Below are 22,499 nucleotides of genomic sequence, written 5' to 3' on the forward strand. Positions count from 1 at the left end.
TATCTTGTACAGACTTCCTTGGGCAATGGGCCATAGGTGATGCACTTCTTCAGCTTTTCATGGTGATGCCATGTGGTATTCCATAGTGGTTGTACCAGTTTGTCCTGCTGGAATGAGAATCCCCTTGCTCTACAACCTCACCAACACTTGATATTGTTAGATTATTTTTTTACGTTTACCAGTCTCACGGATGTAAAAAGCTATGTGACTGTGATTTTAATTTGCATTTCCTGATTACCTTTGAGGTTGAGAGTGCTTTCATTCATTAATTGGCCATTTCGGTTACTTCTCCAATTTGTTTGTTCATAATTCTAGGCAATTTTCTATTCATTTTTGTTTCTGGTTATTTATTTGTATTAACTGTTTGTATATTTCTTGTTAATTTTCTGCCGTTAAACATTCTGAAAATACAAGCATAGCCTGCGGAATGCTGCACTTTCCTGGTAAAATGCCTCTTGGTTTTTCAAGTTCAAATTTCATCATATATTTTTTGGCCAAGGTTTATGCGGCAAAAATATATATTTTTGATGGCAAAACTCAATACAAATTTGTCAACAAAGTGATATGTAGAAAAATCTTCCAGATGTATTCCAAGTGTAAAGCTTTTGCCCAGAGCCAACACGCATCACCTCAGCTCCCATTTCATTTGTCTAAAGCAAATCACGTGGCCTTGCTTGACTTTAAGGGGGTGGGAAAGTACACCCATTCTTTGTGTCCAGAAACAGAAGTAAAATATTTATAAACAACCTAAACGATACCATAATATCCTTGGTCATATAGTCTTTTTCACTTTCACAAAGTCAAATCTTTTTTTTTTTTCCTTTATGATATTGGGGTATTATGTCTTGTATAAGAAGATCTCCCTCATGCCAACGTTATAAGATTCCTCTTATGTTTTTTCTAATGTGTTGAAATTAGCTCTCTCGCCTAACAGGAGCTAATTTTTTGTGGTAATATTGTGTCTGATTTTTTTTTCTGTCTGGAGAACCAATTGTTTCATTCACTGAAAGCCATCTTTTCCCGTGCTAATTTAATATTCCACCTTCATCAATCATGGCATTTTTATCATGGGTCTGCTTTTGTACTCTTTGTTCCAAACAAAGATATATTTGCTTGATAGGTAACCAATATCACACTGTATAAGGCAAACCCTTCATCCTGGTTCTTCCTCTAAAATAAACTACTTGCTATTCTAAAGTATTGTCTTTCTCTTCAAAATCTAGAAGATGTTTATAAAGCCTCTTAAGAAATCCTCTTGGGATTTTGATTGTGATTGTACAGATTTAAAACATACCGAGCCTTCCCACTGGAGAACATGGTACTTACTTCTCCCTTTATTTAAGTTTTCTTTTATGCTGTTCACTAGAGTTTAACATTTTTTATACAGTTATTGTGCATTCCATTGTAATTTGCTTGGGAATCCTATGGTTTGGGGGTTTTACTAGTATACAAGAAAACCATTGATATTTTAATGCAATCCTCAAACAGCTACCTGATAACCCTATCAATTCTAATAGTTTTTCAGTTGCATTTCAGAACAGACCATTATATCTTTTTAAATAGTACAGATTTATCTTTTCTTTGTAATATTTATACCTCATATTTAATTTTATTGCCTTACTCCACTGGCTAGGATCATGTTGTACAGTAGCTAGTACAATGCTGAATAGTGACAGTAATAGGAAACCTGCACATCTCATTTGTGGCAGGAAGGCGAATATTTCCAGTGTTAACACTGAATCATGTAACTTGCTATAAGTTTCTGATAGATGTCTTGAATTTTACTGTAGAAGTTCTTCCTACTTTTAGCTTCTTAAATGAGTATTGCTTGCTGTTGTTTTCCAGAAATGTGGATTTTATATTTACAACTTGTTTCTCTTATTTTCCACAAATTGATTTTGTTACTCTCTTAATAATAAAAGCTCTTAGGGTTATTAATTTTCTGGTAAATGCAGCTTTGGCCATTTAAAATATTGATACATAGAGTTATTATGTTTCTAATAGGTTATTACACTGAGTTTGCTTTCCTGTTTGAACTTAGAATTCTTTAGGCAAAGTTCTTGTTTTTTGTTGTTGCTACTGCTATTTTCCAAGCTGCTGGGTTTTGCATTTAAACTCTTGTTATTAATTTCTACTTTGATTTCATTGTAGGCAGAGCAGGTAGCTTGTAAAAATTCTATACTTCATAATTTAATGTGAGTTTCTTTGAGGTTTAGTACATGATCATTGTGGGGTTCCCCCCACCCAAATGCTTCATGGCTGCTTAAAAAAGTATAAATTTTTATTTGTCAAGAACAAAGTCCAATAAATATTTATTAAATTGGCTTTTCTGAAATTACTAACACACTCTATGCTTATTTGCATTACGAAAGATCAACAAAAGTGTATTCAAGTCTCCCGCAACACAATTCCATTTCTATTAGTTTTTCCTTACATTTCTAACAGCTGTTGTTTCATGTCACTCTGAGGTTTTATCATATGGCTAAAGACAAGTGTTAACGATGGCAAGGGGAAAGATAACACATAATATAGGGAAGTCGGCACAACTTGACCAAGGCAAAGCCACAGAAGCTTCCTAGACATATCCAAACATCTTAAGGGACTGAGGTACTGGGGCTAAGGGCTGGGGACCATGGTCTTGGGGGACATCTAGGTCAACCGGCATAACACAGTTCATAAAGAAAATGTTCTACATCCTACTTTGTTGAGTAGCATCTGGGATCTTAAAAGCTTGTGAGCGGTCATCTAAAATACGTCTATTGGTTCCATCATGTTTGGAGCAAAGAATGAAGAAAACCAAAGAAATGAGGAAAATATTAGTCTGAAGGACTAATGGACCACGTAAACCACAGCCTCCACCAGCCTGAGCCCAGAAGAACTAGATGGTAACTCAGCTACCACCACCAACTACTCTGACAAGGATCACAATAGACGGTCCCAGACAGAGCAGGAGAAAAACGTAAAACAAAATGCAAATTCACCAAAAAAGAAGAGACTTGCCGGTCTGACAGAGACAGGAGGAATCCCTGAGAGACTATGGCCCCCGGACACCCTGCCAACTCAAAACTGAAGCCACTCCCAAAGTCCACCTTTCAGCCAAAGTAATAATAATAATATTTTGACGCACACTGCAAAGTAGCACCTGTTTGTTATTACAAACCATTGTATGTACCTCAATTTCTGACAATTTTTGAATATAATAGTAGGCTTTACAGGGGTTGGTTCGTAACCACAGGTTGCACATAAGTTGGACATTCATAACGCAGAGACAGCCTGCACTCTTCTCAATGTGTGATGTACATGGGAAATACTATTTCTATTTATAAATAAGGAAACTCAAAACCATGTAGGTTAAATAAGTTTTCCAAGATCATTCAGGTAGTATATGTCAGTGGTGAGACTTAACCAAAGGATGCTGTTACGTGCTGTTGAGTCATTTCTGACTCATAGCGACCCTATAAACAACAGAACGAAACACTGCCTGGTCCCACCATCCTCACAATTGTTGCTATGTTTGAGCTCATTATTGCAGCCACTATGTCAACCCATCTTGTTGAGGGTCTTCCTCTTTTTCACCGACCCTCCACTTTACCTAGCATGATGTCCTTCTCCAGGGACTGGTACCTCCTGGTAACATGTCTAAAGTACCTAACCAAAGGATGCTAACTAAAACCATGGCTTTTTACAAATATAAAATATACCCTTGCTGAACATCGATAATCAAGATGGACTATTTGGTCAAATTATCTGCCTGTTTTTTTTAGTACGGAAGCTTCCACTATTTATTTATGTTGGCATAAATGACATGTTTGGTTGTACTTCTATGATCTTATTTTATGCTTTATATAACTTATGTTTCCCTATTATTTTCTTTGCTTCAGTGATTTAGACCAGGCTGTACATTCTTTTATCTCTCCACTGAGTTGAAAGACATACATCTTACCTTTATTCCCAATAATGGTGCCCGATACACACCAAAATTCTTTTTAAATATTTGTTGAATGAATGAACAGACTTTAGAACATTCAAAGACTTATAATCTTTTGAGTCCACCCCAAGAAAAATGAGGATTAGTGACACTTTTATTTCTGGGCTTTGTAAGTATGATCTTGAGTTTTGTAATAATTTTAAATTTAAAATACTTCATACTTATTAAAGTATTATTTTATATTACATATTTTTCTTTCAGATGTATACTTGTACATTCGTATTCATTGCTATAATTAAATTCACAATGGCTTAAGTCTCACTTTCTATTCAGCTGCTTTCATTACTGTCAGTCTCTTGACAGCATTTACCTCCCTGTTACTGAATTCTTTGATTTCTCTCTCAGCTACCGGAACCAGGGTTTCCTAATCCTCCAGAGATGCTGATTCAGTACTTTTGGGGTGGCCCTGTGACTCTGCATTTCTAATGAGCCCCCAGGTACTGCTGATGTTGCTGGGCCAGGCACCTCACACTGAGCAGCAAAAACTCAGCCTCCATCCTCAGGCCACTTTCCATAGTAAAGAGCTGCTGTGTTTTCCTCTCTCTTGCACATTTGACACCCTCTTTCTGCTACCTTTACAAGTCAAAGGCAATTTAACTATATGTACATTTCTTGGGCACGCTTTCTCAAACTTTTCTAATGAAATTTTACAGACTTTATAGCAACACGTTGTATCATATATGGCTGTAGAGGGGGAAAAAAAGGCCAGGCTGATTTTTATTCTTTTATAGATAAATACTGTTCTTTGAATGATTTTTTTTTTCTTTATTATTGTGATTAAAAAAAGAAAAAAATGATAAGTGGTAATGGTATGGAACTCTTTTCATTAAAGTTGCCTGGAGTATGTAGCCCTGGTGGCGCAGTTGTTAAAAGCTTGGCTGCTAACCAAAAAGTTGACAGTATGAATCCACCAGCCACTCCTTGGAAACACTATTGGGGCTGTTCTACTCTGTCCTGTAGGGTCGCTCTGAGTCAAAATCAACTCAGCTGACAACAGGTTTGTTGTTGTCGTTGTTGTTTTTTGGTTGGAATATGGAAAGCTTTTTCAATTCACTTACTGAGGCTATTTTGTAAACTTTGTTGTTGTTTTTTTTAAATCTCAGAAGAGTTTTTCTTAATTAATCTTTGATTACTTTGTGTTCTGATTGTTATTTTCAGCCTCAAGAACGTCTATAATGCCTAGATTGATTCTGGGTGTTAAACTCGTAATCTCTGTCTTCCAGATTTTTAATCTCTTCCATTTCTTTATCATAATTTTTTTGCCCTTTTCTTCTTCATTTTGACAGAACCTATCGTGATTTTTTTAAAATGCTGGTTTATTTTCAGCTTTTAATGCAGATTTTAATTGTGGATTCTTTACAATGTTTTCTTGACTAACCTGTCTCCTTTTCCAAGCCATCCTACTTTCTTTTAATCTAAGCTTTTTCTTTCATTTTTCTTTCTGTTTCCTGAGTCAACTAAAGATACCAAACTTCTAAAAGCTTCTTTGCATTCCTGTGGCCCATGACCTTGACAGATCAACTTTTACACTGAGTCTCTAGGAAACTCCTCCCTTTTTCTTGTTCATCATGACCTTCTTATATTCAGATTGTCACCAAAGGGTCAGTGTTTGCCAAGAAAGAGGTGAAGAGTGTGTGAATTTGTGTGTCAACTGAATCCTCTGCAGCTGGATGATAAGTTGGTTTGCAGAATTTAGAACCCAGTTCTCAGGCTCTAGCAGCTTTTCCATCTAGTGGAGCTCCTTGGATTGACTAGCATGACCACGTCCAGAGTGAGTATGAAAAACAACCATCACCAGGGCTGCCTTTATCTTCAGCCTAGCTACAGTGCTTTACCTATGACAGATAGCAACAGATACACTTCCAAAGATATAATTGCCCCATATGGGAAGCAAAATAATACCCACCCACCCCCAAAGATGTCTACATCTTAACCCTTGGAACTTGTGAATATGTTAGGTTTCACGGCAAAGGAGAATTAAGGTAGCAAATGGAATTCAGGCTGCTAATCAGCTGACCTTACAATAGGAAGATCATCTTGGATTACTCCAGTGGGCCCAATGACTCACAAGAGTCCATCATGTGAAAGAGAGAAGTAGACTCAACTGGCCATCGCTGGCTTTGAAGATGGAAGAGGACTACAGGTCAAAGGAATGTGGGCTGCAGCTAAAAGCTGGAAAAGGCAAGGAAATGGCTTCTCCCCTAGAGCCTCCAGAAAGGATTGGAGACCTGATGGCACCTTGATGCTACCTGGTTTTAGACGTCTGACCTCCAGAACTGTAAGATACTAATTGTTTTCAGCCACTAAGTTCGTGGAAATTTATTATAGCAGTCACAGGAAACTAAAGCATGACCATCTCTCTAGCCGACCACTTTCTAATTTTTTTTAAAATTTGCATTCTCCACATGAATATCGAAAAGGAGACTTCTTAAATAAATTAAAAACCCAAAAACAAACCCATTGCCATCGAGTCAATTCCGACTCATAGTGACCCTATAGGACAGAGCAGAATGGCCCCATAGAGTTACCAAGGAGCAGCTGGTGGATTCAAACTGTCGACCTTTTGGCTGGCAGCTAAGCTCTTAACCACTGCGCCACCAGGGCAGTGATGCATAAGGTTCCAGTGCTTCAGAAAGAGTACCTACAATGTGTAGGAATTCCTGTCCACATTTCTAATCAATCTCAGCGTATTTCTGAACCAGAGGAAAGATAACCAAAGTTCCTTCTAAGGGAACCATCAGTTGAAACTTTTCATTCTCATGCCACCAGACTTCCAGTTAGCAGAATTCCCTACAAGAATTTCAGATCGGTTGGCTATAAGAACTAGTTTTAAGTGGCATTGATAGATCTGCATCATCCATATCTTCTTGACTATTTTTATAGGACATTGGGAGCAGTTGTACTAGAGACTACTGCTCAGAAATCACATTAATTTAACGCATTCTTTGATCCTTTTTTAGGTAAGATGTTCATCTTCTCTATTCATTCCCTTGTGAGTGAACGCAAACTCAAAAAATTATGCCTTTATAAAGTGGGCATATTTTTCTAAATGTAAGAATTTTTCTTTTTTCTTCAAAGAGACAGAACCATAATCTATCAATTTTAATTTTGTGTAACACTAATTTTCCTTGGGGAAGGAATGAAAAATCACATTTTTATATGTTTCCTTCTATCTTGAGAGGAAGCTAGTAGGGGAAACATTTCCATATGATCTGATTTGCCCAAGTAGGTATTTCTCTACTCACTGGTGTCTGGAAATCACTGTGTTTACCCAAGATTTAACTCAAGAGGCTAAAGTCCTAGGTAAATATTAAGAGGGAATTGACAAAGGCTTATTAAATCTAAGGAACAGACCACGGCTTCCTAGAGGAATAATGGAATACTGTTCCCTTGTAACATTATTACAGTGTTAGCACAGCAGAGCCAACTACCGCACCAGTGCTGAAGGCCACATTACAATCCAGTAATATTTTCACTTGACCTCATCCTTCCAAACTTTCCGCGTAGCAGACACAGGGACAAAGCAGGATAAGGTTCAGTGAACAGTATAAACCCATCCACTCATAAGTACTGGATCTGAGCCTCCAGGTCTCTCACGTCTCCTACTGTGGTGTTGTTAACTGGCATCGTGTTGGCGTCTGGCTCAGAGCAACCCCATGCACAACGGAATGAATGCTGCCCGGTCCTGCCCATCTCCCTGATCAGTTGTGGATCAAGCCTTGTAATCTAGCGTTTTCATTGACTGATTTTCAGAAGTAGGTCAACAGACCTTTCTTCCTAGTCTGTCTTAGTCTAGAAGTTCTGCTGAAACCTATTCAGCATCATAGCAACATGCAAGCCTCCAATGACAGAAGGATGGTGGTTGCACACGAAGTGCATTGGCCAGGAATCGAAACAGGGTCTCCCGCATGGAAGGAGAGAATTCTACAACTGAACCACCACTGCCCCCATCTCCTGTTCTAGACACCTAGTACTTGGCTAGACAAGCTCTGAAGTGGAGAAGGGTCCTCTAATAGTAGTTTGCAATACGGTCTAACATTTCCAGCATCACAAACATCAAACTGGGTAAAGACTTTGTATCTCCAAGAAGATTAAGTTAAAATGTAGATTCCCCTAGGAGGAGAACCATTAGCCCCTTGTCAAAGAAGTATGATTCCCTGATACTATTGGTTAGTCCCTAAGTAGCACAAGTGGGTAAGTGTTCAACTAATAGCCAAAAAGTTGGGAGTTCAAACCCACCCAGTGGTGCCTTGGAAGACAAGCCTGGTGATCTCCTTCTGAAAGGTCACAGCCTTGAAAACCTGATGGAACAGTTCTACTCTGCACACGTAAGGTTGCCATGAGTCGAAATCGACTGGACAGCAACAAAAACAGCATTGCTTAGTACAGCTGCAAAGAATTCTAAGTGAGTTATGCAAGCTAATTTGGGAAGGACCAGAAGGGAAAACTGAGAACCATGAGGCATGGGTAGGGAAGACTAGGAGACTGAACTTTATAATTTCCTCTGGGCATGATCCTACCCAGATAGAGAATACAGATGCTCTCCTGGTTGTGTTAGCCAAGGGGAGCCCCATGTGAAATGAAATGAAAATAATCATAACATTTTAGAAACAAACACATATTTTCATTTGTATGGCAGACTACCACTCACAGGAAAGTTACACAATTCCCTTACACCTCCTTCCTGTATCGACCAACTAGGGATAATACTGTTACCTCTTTGGCTTCCTCGGGAGCATCAGCTGCGATAATACTTGTAAAGCTCTGTCTTAGTTATCTCGTGCCTCTATAACAGAAATACCACAAGTGGATGGCTTCGAAAAACAAAAGTTTATTGTCTCACAGTCTAGGAGGCTAAAAGTCGGAATTCAGGGCGCCAGCTTCAGAGGAAGGTTTTCTCTCTCTGTCAGCTCTGGAGGAAAGTCCTTGTCATCAATCCTCCCCTAGTCTAGAAGCTTCTCAGCGCAGGGACCCAAAAGACAATCTCTGCTCCCAACACTACTTTCTTGGCGGTATGAGGTCCTCCTGTCTCTCTGCTCATTTCTTTCTTTTATTTCTCAAAAGAGATTGACTCAAGACACAATCTAATCTTGTAGATTGAGTCCTGCCTCGTTAACATAACTGCCTCTAATCCTGCCTCTTCAACATCATAGAGGCAGGATTTACAACACAGGAAAATCACATCAGATGACAAAATGGTGGACAACCACACAATACTGGAAATCATGGCCTAGCCAAGCTGACACATATTTTGAGGGGACACAATTCAATCCATAAAAGCTCCCAGCACCATGCCTGGCACCTAACAAGCAGTTCATTTTAACTGCTGCTTTTGGTGGCTCCTGTGAGGGAGACACTGCAAAGCACACTGGGTAAGGACAGGGACTCTGGAACAAGACTGTCCAGGCTTTGCCATTTACCCGTCATGTGATCTTAGGCATGCTATTTTTAGTCTGTCTCACTTTGCTTGACTCTGAAATGGGGATAATAATGATATCTATGTCATAGGGTTGTTTTGAGGATTAAAATAATACTTTTAAAATGTTTAGAACAGTGTCTAACACATAATAAATACTATACATGTGTTTGATAAATCAATTATTTAGCTCTATGTACATGGTTTTAAAGCCATGATCATGGAAAACCAAGGCTGGGTGGTGGTACTCTAGGAGATCATGTGGTAGAGTAGAAAGAAGGACAGTATGGCCCAGCTCTACTGTCTTCAAACAGAGTAACTCCAGCTACTTTACATATTGAAGTGTGGAGCGAGATTTTCTTTGAGTAAAAGGCCCTGCTGCTTTAAAAGAAGAGAAGCAAGGACGGAATGAAGGAAAGAGGAAAGAAGGGAAAGAGGAGAGGAACAAATAACCATGGCTCTGTACCAGTGCACCTTTATATAACATCTATATAATAGTCCAGTTTTTAGAAAACATTGAATGTTTTCTATATACATTAGCTAGTGGATTTAACCAGATCATTTTTAAGGTTTCTTTTAGATAAAAAATTCTCTGTGTGTACCTTGAAAAGTGGATTTCAGTAAATTCAAATTTTAAAGATGGCTTCTCAAACTTCTTTAGGGTAAACAAAAATCTCAATAATTCTAATTTAGCATGAAAAAACCATGAATATTCACCACAGTCAAATGAATAATAAATCACCTCTGGGTTGAAGTGCTTGCCATGCAAAATTGCCTATTTCCTAGAACATCTAGAGATCAGTTTTTGAATTGTTTTTTATTATTATTTTTGCTCTTGTGATGGTTGCTCTTCACAGCAACTAGAAAACTGCGCCATTCTCAGCATTAGGGAGCTAAAGGAGAAATGAGGAAGGGAAAACATGACACCTGTAACAAAGGGAAGAGGAAGTCAATGGATCCGAGGGCTGTGCTCTGGAAGACATTTGTTAAATGTCATCAGATAAAATTTATGATATAAAAGGGAATGTGCCTTAGTCATTCTGAGTATTGTTATCTACATGAATTATAAATCAAAAGGCTCTTTATCCATTTACTGCTGAACATTGCGACCTTAGACAGGTTGGAGATGTGATTTACTCCACTGATATCAATGCGACAGGATCCCAGTGAAACATTACTGGATTGGCCCCAACTTCTGGAAAATCAGTGGCTTGGGAGAACAAACATTTTGAGGGGAAGAGTATTAAAAAAAAATGTAAACATTTATGGTATCGCTAACATCAGTGAACTTATTAAGAAGATTTATTTTCAATGATTTTCCTGTTTTTGCTATATAGAAAACCAAGAACATTCAAGCCGAACCAACCCAACCAACCAAACAAAAACAGTTGCCTTGAGTCGACTCAGACTCATGGTGACACCATGTGTGTCAGAGTAAACTGTGTTCCACAGGGTTTTCGAGTGGCTGAGTTTTTTAGAAGTACACCACCAGGCCTTTCTTCCAAGTTGCTTCTGGGTGGACTCAAACCCCCAACCTTTTGGTTAGTAGCACTGTTTGCTCCACACAGGCAGAGGGCTATCTATTTCATGATTTGATGGAGAGACATCACTAGTATTTGCCCAAAGACTGAACTGGATAATTAATATTTTTATCTTTAAAGATGCATGCAGTGTGATTCAATTTATATAAAATTAGATTTTTATCCAATGTACAATGAATAGAAATACATACATAGATGAGACAATTATGAATAAATGCCAGGAAATGATTACTTCACAAGACAGGAGAGTGACTATCTCAAACATTGGTAGAGAGAGGGTTAAGATCAGGGAAGATTTCAAGGGACTACTGGGGTGTTGGAATACTTGACCTGGGTAAACCTTGACAGAGGTGTTTACTTTATATTACTTACTAAACTATGCATATATGTTTTATGCACTTTTCCTACTTAAATTGTATTTCACAGTTTAAAGTAGATAGGACATTCTATTCTGAGGTGACTCCCCAATCTATTACATGGAACACAATTATACTAAAAAATTATTCATTGTTTATCCGAAACGAAAATTTAACTAAGCACTCGGTCTTTTTTTTTTTTCTGGCCACCCCACCCCAATTAGAATAGCACAGTTGGATTACACATACTCGCAGTGGGGGAGGAGGGGGGAAGGACAGGCAACGTAAGCCACAGATACAGTGCATTCTTGTAAGTCTTAGTCACTCCTATTTTATATTCTGCTAATACTATAAATCTGTGTTTCATGGTTTGTGACCCACTGAGCTCGTTGTGCCCAGGGCTGATCAACACCAGTTGGCTACAAAGATGAAAATGCTAATTTGCTTATAGGAAGGTAATGAAGCTACTCTTTACAAATACCAGCATGCCTAAGACAGGGGCACTTCAAGTCAAAAACAAATCTGAACAATTTTTCTTCCTTTTTAAGCAAGGATTTGTCTCTTATTATGTACATTTGTTTGCACGGGAAAAGAAAAGACAATCAAATAGGTAAAATGGATGCTGTATGGCTCCCTTTTACAGGAAGAATTACACATCTGTCTAACAATACTCTGAAAGATAATTATGGATCAATGCTTTAAAAAATATCCTGAATTGCCTGCAGAAATGGCAAGGAATTCAATTAAATTATTTGTAAAAGCCTGAGTCGTTTTTTTCCCATCCATCTGCTACTTGAAATGGGATGACCTTTCAAATAGTGCTTGCCTTTCTCAATGCAAACTCTAAATAAAGAAGTGGAGTGTGGCTTTTTTTTTTTTTTCTCTCTCCACCAGGTTCGGCATAGATAGAGCACTTGTACTGACATTCTACACCACTCAAAAGAATGCAGATTTGGCTTCTAGAATATAAAAGAGGCATTTTAGGAATATCAATCAAGCTTCTGTCCCAAGCCTTCCTTCATGACTTTTGCCTTCTCTCAGAAAGGTCTGTTGCTTCTGGGATAAGTGACTGGGCACAAGCTACATGAAACAATTTACTCTCTGGAAAAGAATTGCAACCCCACCCTCCAACAACTGGAAGAAAGCAAACATGTTAGTGAAGAATCCCTTGTCTGGCTGCCTGTGGCAGGAGAGCTAATTCACAAAGGTCAGCCATTTAAGTCATAATAGATTCCTAGTCGACCTTCCAATAGGCCTTATATCATCAGCTAACAGCTTGTACTGTGAGACCATTAATAGCAATAAGCAGTGTGTTCTTCACTGAGTCTATATATTTTTATATAGTTTGACCGTTTCCCCCACCCTCATAATTTTTAAAACATTTTCAATTTTATATTTTGTGACTTCTTTTTAATCTGGATTTTTTTGTTGTTGTTGTTTGTTTGTTAAGATTCAATGTATTTTTCTTAATAAAAGTGTAGCAAGGACATTTCAGAAAATACAGAAAAATAAGGAAGATAATGTATTACCATATCACCAAAAGACAGTTACTGTTAGCAGTATGGTGTGTAGACTTGCGAACATTTTAATGTATAAATATATTACAAATCTGGATCACACTATAACAATTGGGATCTACCTTATACACTGAATCAACTGCTTCATGAGTATCTTTCTATGGCATAAATGGAAGTTTACATCATCATATATAAATTTTCATTTTAACTTTGTAATGTTGTCTATGGTGCCCTGGCGGCGCAGTGGTTAAGCGCCCAGCTGCTAACTGAAAGGTCGGTGGTTTGAACTCACCAGCAGCTCCATGGGAGAAAGATGTGGCAGTCTGCTTCCCTAAAGATTTACAGCCCTGGAAACCCCGTGGGGCAGTTCCATTCTGTCCTGTCGGGTCTCTATGAGTCGGAATTGACTCAATGGCAGCGGGTTTGGTTTTAGGTTTTGGTTAATGTTGTATACATGTGTGTATATGTACAGTTGTAATGCCATATAGTTGTAAGTGGATTGATTTAAATAGACAACTATTTATGATTATAGAGAGTTATCTCTTTCTTCACTATCATAAATAAATCTGCAATGAACATCCATACATAGATATTTGCACATTATCCAATGATTCCCTTTTTATTGCTTTCTAGAAGTAGAATGGAGGGACCAGTCCCTGGAAAAGGACATCATGCTTGGTAAAGTAGAGGGTCAGAGAAAAAGAGGAAGCCCCTCAAAGAGATGGATTGACACAGTGGCTACTACAATGGGCTCAAACATAGCAAGAATTGTGAGGATGGGGCAGGACCGGGCAGTGTTTGGTTCTGTAGGACACAGGGTTGCTATGAGTCAGAACCGACTCGATGGCACCTAACAATAGCAGGAACAGAAGTAGAATGACAGGACCAGAAAGCAGGAACATAATATTAAGGCTTTTAAACTAATATTGCCAAACTACTCTCCATACAGTTTTACCAAGCAATGTATCCAAACTTCCCTGTACTCTTAATAATACTGAGCAGTATCCATTTTTTGGGCACTGGCCAATCTGAGCAAAATCTCATTATTGCTCTAATTATCATTGCTTTGATAACAAATGAGGCTTAAAGTTTTATTGGTGCTATAGCTCTTCCTTTGTGAATTATCATTCAAATACTTTGCCTATTTTTTAAAATGAGCTAAAAGTGTTACAACACTGTGACGATTTCATATGAGGACATACATATAAAATAAAAAAATGCTACAGAGAATAAATGATTATTGTAATTTTAAAAATAATACATACTCAGCATAACAAATTAAACAAACACATACACATACGTGCATACATACTATTACATGTAGGCATATGTGTGTGTTTTGAAGATACATTGTTACATACACACTTAAAAAAAAAGGCAGAAAACCAAACCCATTGCTGTTGAGTCTACTTTGACTTCATAGCAACCTCATGTGACAGAGTAGAACTGCTTCGTAGCGTTTTCTTGGCTGTAATCTTTATGGAAGCAGATTACTAGGCCTTCCTGCCACAGCACCGCTGGGTGGATTGGAATTTCCAACCTTTCGGTGAGTAGTCAAGTGCAAACTGTGCCACCCAGGGACCTTCCTTACATGATAGATTAAAATATATATATATATATATATATATATATCCGTACAAAAGATTCCAAATAGTAGAAGTGCAGTGTCAAAGAGCAGATACGTCATTAATGGGACAAATGCTTCCAAATTTATCAATGTATGAAAATTTCCATTTTCTCACACCTTTATCAGACATGTATAATGTCAATACTTTCAATTTTTGCCTATTATTTGAGTGGAAAATGGTGTTTCTTGTGATTTGAATTTGTATTTCCGTGACTACTGGTGAGGTTGAGCAAATTTTTACATTTAGTGTTCATTTCAATTTTCCTTTCTGTGATTTGACAACTAATATCTTTAGCCATTTTTTTCAAGTATGATGTACAAATTTATCTCATCTGTGTGTAGGAATTCCTGTTTTTCTAATATTTGTATTATTTAATGTTGTATCTTATATTTTTAAACTGAAATTTGTTTATTTTTATCTTATAGTGAGAAATGAGGGTCTAACTTTGATATCTAACTGATGAAAAGTCAATTTTTACAACATCATTTATTATATAAACATGCATTCCTCTCTGAACTGAAAAGACAACTTCCTTTAATATTCAGCTCAATAGTATACATTTGAATCTGTTTCTGCCTCTTTTTTTCTATGCTATATGTCATTTTTTTTCATGGCTAATAACGTATTGTTTTAACAATAGTAACTTTCTATTAAGTTTTAATATCTAGAAGGAAGAGTAAAAACAAAAACCTGTAATCATTCTGAGTGAAATCCCATTAACATATATTATTTTAGGAAGGAATGACATTTAATAATATTAGGAACTTTTCAGGAATATGATATGACTATTTCTACAGATAATGTTTTATTTATTGAATGTTTTTTCTTTCACCTTTCTTGAAACTCATTAGTAGGGAATTTATATTTATTTGTTTACATAAATAATTTTTTTTTTCTATTTCCATGTCTAACTGGTTGTGCAAGTGTAAACAAAAGCTTTGGTTTTTATATATGTAAGAAGAATTTGGTCATTCATAATAAAGTCTTAGGTTTTTTTAGGAGTATAATTACATCATCTGAAAATGAAGATGATTTTCTATAGTTTCAATAAATTGCTTAATTTTATTGTTTAAGGATATCAGGTAGAACCCACAATACAATGCTAAGTAACAGTCGTGATAGCAAATATATTTCTATATTTGTCCTGGTCTGAACAGGAAAGTCTTTTATATTTTTTAAAGAAACCTTATTTTTAACATTTTATTGTATTTTAATAAGCAAATGGACTTAAGTTTCTATTTTTAAATTATATAATTACATAGATAAAAATGAAACTGGTATAAAACATCTTTTGGGGGCTATCTTTATCAGGTTTTGATATAAGGTTACAACAGATTGTACAATTAATTGAGTTTCCTTCTCCCTTTCTCTATACTCTTGAATTGTTAGATAAATGTAAGCAGTGTTTGCTTTTAAAGCTTTGACTTAATTTAGCTGTAAAACCATCTGGGCCTGGTGCCTTTTTTAGTGGTACAGCTTTAATAATCTTCCACTTTCTTCCATGAGTATCAGTAGTAAATTTTTTTGCCTTTGCCTATGTTAATATTGATAACATATAGGTTCTTAAACAATCACCTTTCTGCTAGTGTATCAAATGAATGGCTATAGAAATTCAAAAAACAATCTAGCTGCAACAGTGTTAATTGGTAAAGTTGACCAGGAAGCTAGTTGGGTAAAGTACCCCTTCTTCCCACACAACTGCATGCAGGTTGAATCAAAAGAGTACAACCCTCAAAGAAAGATCTTTCTTTAGTCAAGGGTATACAGGTAGTACATATCCCTAGTTAAACCTTTAAACAAACCCATAGGAAATGTTTTCATCTGAGTTGTCAAAACTGTCATAATAAAACCTACGTGGTAGATCCCCAAGTCATTTGATGTTCTCCTGGAATTTTAGCAAAACTATACAGAAGAATTCTTGACATTTCCATTGTGCTACAATAAAGCTCTTATTTTTTGAGACACTAGACAAAATAAAAAAAGAATTATTCTTCCCTCACACCTGCACACATTTTAAATTTTTCCAACTTTTCTAAGAAACAATTTTCTCTACAGCCCTCCCAGACTTCATATCATATCCTTTTATTCATAGCAGATGGAGGAAATTAGAGTAACATATTTGCTCTAAAATCATTAGTGCTGCATCAGCACTTCCAATATAAATGGCATTTCAAGGGGTTATTGTTGGGTGGATCAAGAGTTTGCTCTAGGCAGAAAGACATACAAAAACAACTTTAAAAATGAAAGTTATTTTTTTGCAATGAGCTTTCACATCTTAATTTCTTCAACATTATTCTATTTGAATTTTAAACACTAATCAAAGGAAGAAGAGAGTGGCATGATTCAGTAACAGGTCATACTTTGTTCACTGGTCAGTCCACTGATAAATCATTATGGCTGTGTCTTAAAAACAATGTTCTCAAAATGTATCATCAACTGTTTGGTTATCTGGGAGACTGGGAATATTTTCTCACCTTTCAGACATCAACCTGCTCTTCAGCTTCATGAAATGCCTAAAAATAAATAATTTAGGTGGTGAACTTCAGAAGACTGCCACTATCTCCAAGAACTAAATAATCCCTGGCTTAAGAATGAACAAATCGCTGAGGGTTTCTTTGGCATGTACTATATTAAGTCCACTATGGAAGAATCCTGATCAAAAGGGGAAAATTTGGAACAGAATTTTAAATTCTTATAGAACTCAAACTTTCTAGAGCCGATGAGGCTGGATGAAACCCCAAAACTATAGCCCTGTGATAAACTTGAAGCCTTAAACCAGAAATAGTCCCTGAAATCTTCTTAAACCAAACTAGCATTTAGCTTAACTAATAAAGAATGTCCACCACTCATCTGTCAGTTTGTTGTACTGTGGTGGCTTGCATGTTGCTGTGATTCTGGAAGCTATGCCACCAGTATTTCAAATACCAGCAGGGTCACCCATAGTGGACACATTTCAGTGGAGCTTCCAAAATAAGACAGACTAGCAAGAAGGACATAGTAGTCTACTTCTGAAAAAACTGGCCAGTGAAAACTTTATGAACGGCAGTGGAATATTGTCTGATATAGTGCTGGAAGATGAGCCTCTTAGGTTGGAAGGCACTCAAAATACTACCAGGGAAGAGCTGCCTCCTCAAAGTAGAGTCGACCTTAATGGATAAAATAAAGCTTTCAGGACCTTCATTTGCCGATGTGGCATGGCTCAAAATGAGAAGAAATAGCTGCAAACTTCCATTAATAATAGGAATGTGGAATGTACAAAGAATGAATGTAAGAAAATTGGAAATTGTAAAAAATGAAATGGAACACATAAAAATTGATAGCCTGGGTATTAGTGAGCTGAAATGAACTGTACTGCCATTTTGAGTTGGATAATCATATGGTATACTATGCCAGGAATGACAAATTGAAGAAGAATGGCATCATATTCATCGTCAAAAGGATATTTCAAGATCTATCCTGAAGTACAATGTTGTCAATGATAGGATAATATCCATACACTTACAAGGAAGGCCAGTTAATACTACTATTATTCAAATTTATACACCAACCACTAAGGCCAAAGATGAAAAAATTGAAGATTTCTACCAACTCTGCAGTCTGAAATTAATCAAACATGCAATCAAGATGCATCGATAATTACTGGTGATTGGAATGTGAAAGTTGGAAACAAAGAAGAAGGATCGGTAGCTGGAAAATATGGCCTTGGTGTGGAAAGGATGCCGGAGATTGCATGATAGAATTTTGAAAGATCAATGACTTATTTATTGTAAATACCTTTTTTCAACAACATAAATGGAGACTGTACACGTGGACCTTGCCAAATGGAATACACAGGAGTCAAATTGACTCCATCTGTGGAAAGAGACAACGGAGAAGCTCAATATCACCACTTAGAACAAGGCCAGGAGCCAACTGTGGAACAGACCATCACTTTCTCATATGCAAGTTCAAGTTGAAGCTGAAGAAAATTAAAGCAAGTCCACAATAGCCAAAATACAAACTTGAATATATCCCACCTGAATCTGAAGACCTTCTCAAGAATAGATATGAAGTACTGAACCCTAATGACCAAAGACCAGATAAGTTTTGGGATGACGTCAAGGACATCATACATGAAGAAAGTCACAGGTCATTAAAAAGACAAGAAAGAAAGAAAAGACCAAGATGGATATCAGAAGAGACTCTGAAACTTGCTAAAACAAATGGAAAAAATGATGAAGTAAAAGAGCTGAACAGAATATTTCAAAGGGTGGCTCGAGAAGACAAAGTAAAGTATTATAATGAAACATACAAACACTAAAGACTTGGAGTTAGAAAACCAAAGGAGAAGAACAAACTTGGCATTTCTCAAGCTGAAGGAAATGAAGAAAAAATTCAAGCCTTGAGTTGCAATATTGAAGGATTCTAAAGGGAAAATATTAAATGACTTAGGAAGCATCAAAAGAAGATGGAAGGAATACACAGAGTCACTGTATCTAAAAGAATTGGTGGACCTTCAGCCATTACAGGAGGTAGCATATGATCAAGAACCAATGATATTGAAGGAAGGCATTCAAGCGGAACTGAAGGCATTGGTGAATAACAAGGCTCCAGGAATTGTGGGAATACCAAATGAGATGTTTCAACAAACAGATGCAGCACTGGAAGTGCTCACTTGTCTATGCCAAGAAATTTGGAAGACAGCTACCTGGCCAACCAATGGAAGAGATCCATGTTTGTGCCCATTCCAAAGAACAACAACAGCAACAAAACATGTCTTGAGCATTGTGTTCTTTAAGATCGAGCTGCATAGCATCAAATTGCCAACAGCAACTCAAAAGATTAGATAGGAAAGTAGGGGGCAGTAAGTTTACGTAAATAGGGGAGGAACAATTTGGAAAAGGAAAGTAAGAATGGTTATACAATTTGAAGAATGTACTCAGTGTCACTGAACTGTACATGTAGAAATTGTTCAATTGGTATATGTTCAACTGTGCATATTTTCAACAACAAAAATAAAATATTTTGAAAAAATCGATAAAATTTTGAAAATATTAAGAACGACACACCTGGAAAATGCAATCTTGTAGATATAAGAGCAACCACAGAGAATGATACAAAACAGCAATAATCATGCTTTACGTTTCAATTCTGCATTACATTTTTCAAACTACTTTCATGACACTTGTCTTATTTTATCTTCATAGCAAATCTATAACGGATGCAAGATAAAAGAGGACGGACATAAACATAGAACTCCAGGGATGAAAGTGACATTAAAGATCATTTGTAACCTTGTTTTACAGACAACAAAAGGGAGACCAGAGGGAGATGAGGACCTTCATCTGGTTTCACAGCCAGGCAGGCACAGCTAACAGTGAAGGCTGGTCACACAAGAGTTAGAAAAAGGAACCACCAAGATAAGACAGAGAAGAGAAAAATGATAGGAGTAAAAATACCGATTCTGGCTTAATGTACTTTTTATAAAGCAATTCTCTTGAATTAGAGTTTGAAATTCAATATTGATCTCTATAGAGCACTTGGCTATGGTGGTTTTATGCCATTACCAGATCCCTTAGAGAGAAACACAGTTTTGAAATTCATAGTTTCCAGGAATGACGTCCATGCCTTTGAAGAACATACTCATGTAGCTGTAAATGGTATACACACACAAAAAGCTAACATTCACCTTATATAACTGAAAGGAGCCAAAACAGTCTATAGCTCAATCAAGAAGCTACACGTGCATTTCCTACCCACCCATCCTCAATCTATCCTCCACTCCCCGCCACCTGGGCACGTCCTAGTTGGTTATCTTAACATTGTGACCTATCTATCGTACAGTATGGGTTGAAAGTAATCTTTCCTGTAAATGATAATACGTTGGGACTATGTATTTTCTGTTACAGCATTCTTAAAAAAAAAAAAATTGCGACAACGTATAGGCCGTTATTCTAACACCCTTTATTCAATAAACAGCAGCCATTTCCCACAACTCAGTCTGGAATACTCTTTAAACTCTGCCTCTTGGATATCATCATAATTTTAATAGCAGATTGCACTTAAGAAGGTACAAAATACAAACATTAAAAGTAGAATTATTATTTGAAAAAGAAGTTATCCACAGCGGTGCTGAGAGATAGCATCAGGGTTAGAAGACAAACCTCTGTGTTAGAATGGGCACTTAATTTATTGTCAGCATACACAATAATAACCTCGACATTTTAAAACTGTATTTTGTCACTTTTTAAACATCTGTGAATAGAGTCTATAAAACACAACGTCTGACGCACCATGGAAAGTTTTATGATTCTCCTCAAAAAGGAAGAACAAATATCTCTATTTCCCATTCTGGATCCACACAATATATTCTTGCATCCCATTTGCTCTGATTCATTTACATTTTGCTGAATTCTGTTTTTGTCCATTTTCATCATTGAAAAGTCTTTTTTTAAAGTATCAACAACAACAAAAAGCCCTCAAAAGATGCTTTCAGATGGAATCACAGGGAAAATAAGCACACGAATTAGTGAAGCAACATCCAAGCTTATACAATTGTGGCAGTTGCAGCTTTTCTCATCATGTCCGAGAATTAATTGCACTGCTGAAATTAGACATCCAGCCTGCACCATGCAGACAGGAGCTGAAGCCGGAAGCAAACTCTTTGAATAACAACACTGCCTTCTGATTCTTTTCACATGGCTACATTTTTGACATTTCCCTCAATATTCTACCCGGTTGCAGTGTGACTACAACAGATTTCTGTAGGCATGACTGGCACATCTGCGGCGAGTGGCACGGAACGGAGACAGGCAACAAGTCCCTTTGGTGGCTCCAAAAAGCCCACAGGCATTCTGCATACCTTTTGCAAAGATGCTCTAAGTAAAGATTTAAAAAAATGGAAACCGTGATGACAATTTTAATCTCTTGACAGACAATTCTATGATCTACTGTAACTTTATAATATGGCAAAGCCACAGACACACAACAGACCGACAAGCGTGTATTCTCTCTACCTCTCAGTTCCTTGAGATGTTTACAAGGGGAGTTCACACCGGGATGGAAATGACCTTAGCACAGTATGTATTTAATCTATCCAAGGACAAATTATAGATGACTGAATCGGACTGTATGGAATGTTCTTGGTTATTTCGTAGTTCCATGCTAAAATCACCTCCTACCCCTTAGGCTCTAGAACTTTCTCCCAGACCCCGGAGATATCAGGTGTCAGTAATCAGAGTTAGTGCGTCTGTAATAAGTACAGCCAGAAGTTCTACCTACAAGGCAGCAGTTAGAGTCAAGTCTCTTCTGCAAGTGCCAGTTACCGCTCTTCGTCTGTCCCGTTGAATAATGCCTGCTTAATATAAGGATGACACCCCAGTTTTATCCTATCATACTGGAAAATATTATTTAAAGTAACATTCATAGCTGCAAGAGTACATGAAAAGGAACACTCCCGAAGATGCTGGCGGGAACGAAAACTGGTACCACCTTTCTGGAAAGCAATCTTATAACACATGGCATGAAGTTTTCATCCTACTATTTTCAGTGTTTTACATTTTATTACAAATTATTTTAGATAAGATCAGATTCATTCAGCTCATATATTAGGACAGTGTCCCATATCTTCAAATAGTTTTCAAAAAACCGAACTTTTAATGCCTGTATGTTGCTGTTGTTAGGTTCTATCAAGTCGGTTCCGACTCACAGCCACCCTATGTACAACAGAACGAAACACTGCCTGGTCCTGCACCATCCTCAAAATCGTTGTTATACTTGAGCCTATTCTTGCAGCCACGGTGTCAGTCCGCCTCATTGAGGGTCCTCCTCTTTTTCACTGACCCTCTACCAAGCTTGATGTCCTTCTCCAGGGACTGATCCCTCCTGACAACATGTCCAAAGTATGTGAGATGTACTCTCCCCATCCTTGCTTCTAAGGAGCATTCTGGCTGTACTTCTTCCAAGACAGATTTGATCATTCTTTTGGCAGTCCATGGTATATTCAGTATTCTTTGCCAACACCATAATTTAAAGGCATCACTTCTCTGGTCTTCCTCATTCACTGTCCATCTTT

Source organism: Trichechus manatus, unplaced genomic scaffold (genome assembly GCF_000243295.1).
Source record: "Trichechus manatus latirostris isolate Lorelei unplaced genomic scaffold, TriManLat1.0 scaffold00001, whole genome shotgun sequence".
NCBI classification, from domain to species: domain Eukaryota; kingdom Metazoa; phylum Chordata; class Mammalia; order Sirenia; family Trichechidae; genus Trichechus; species Trichechus manatus.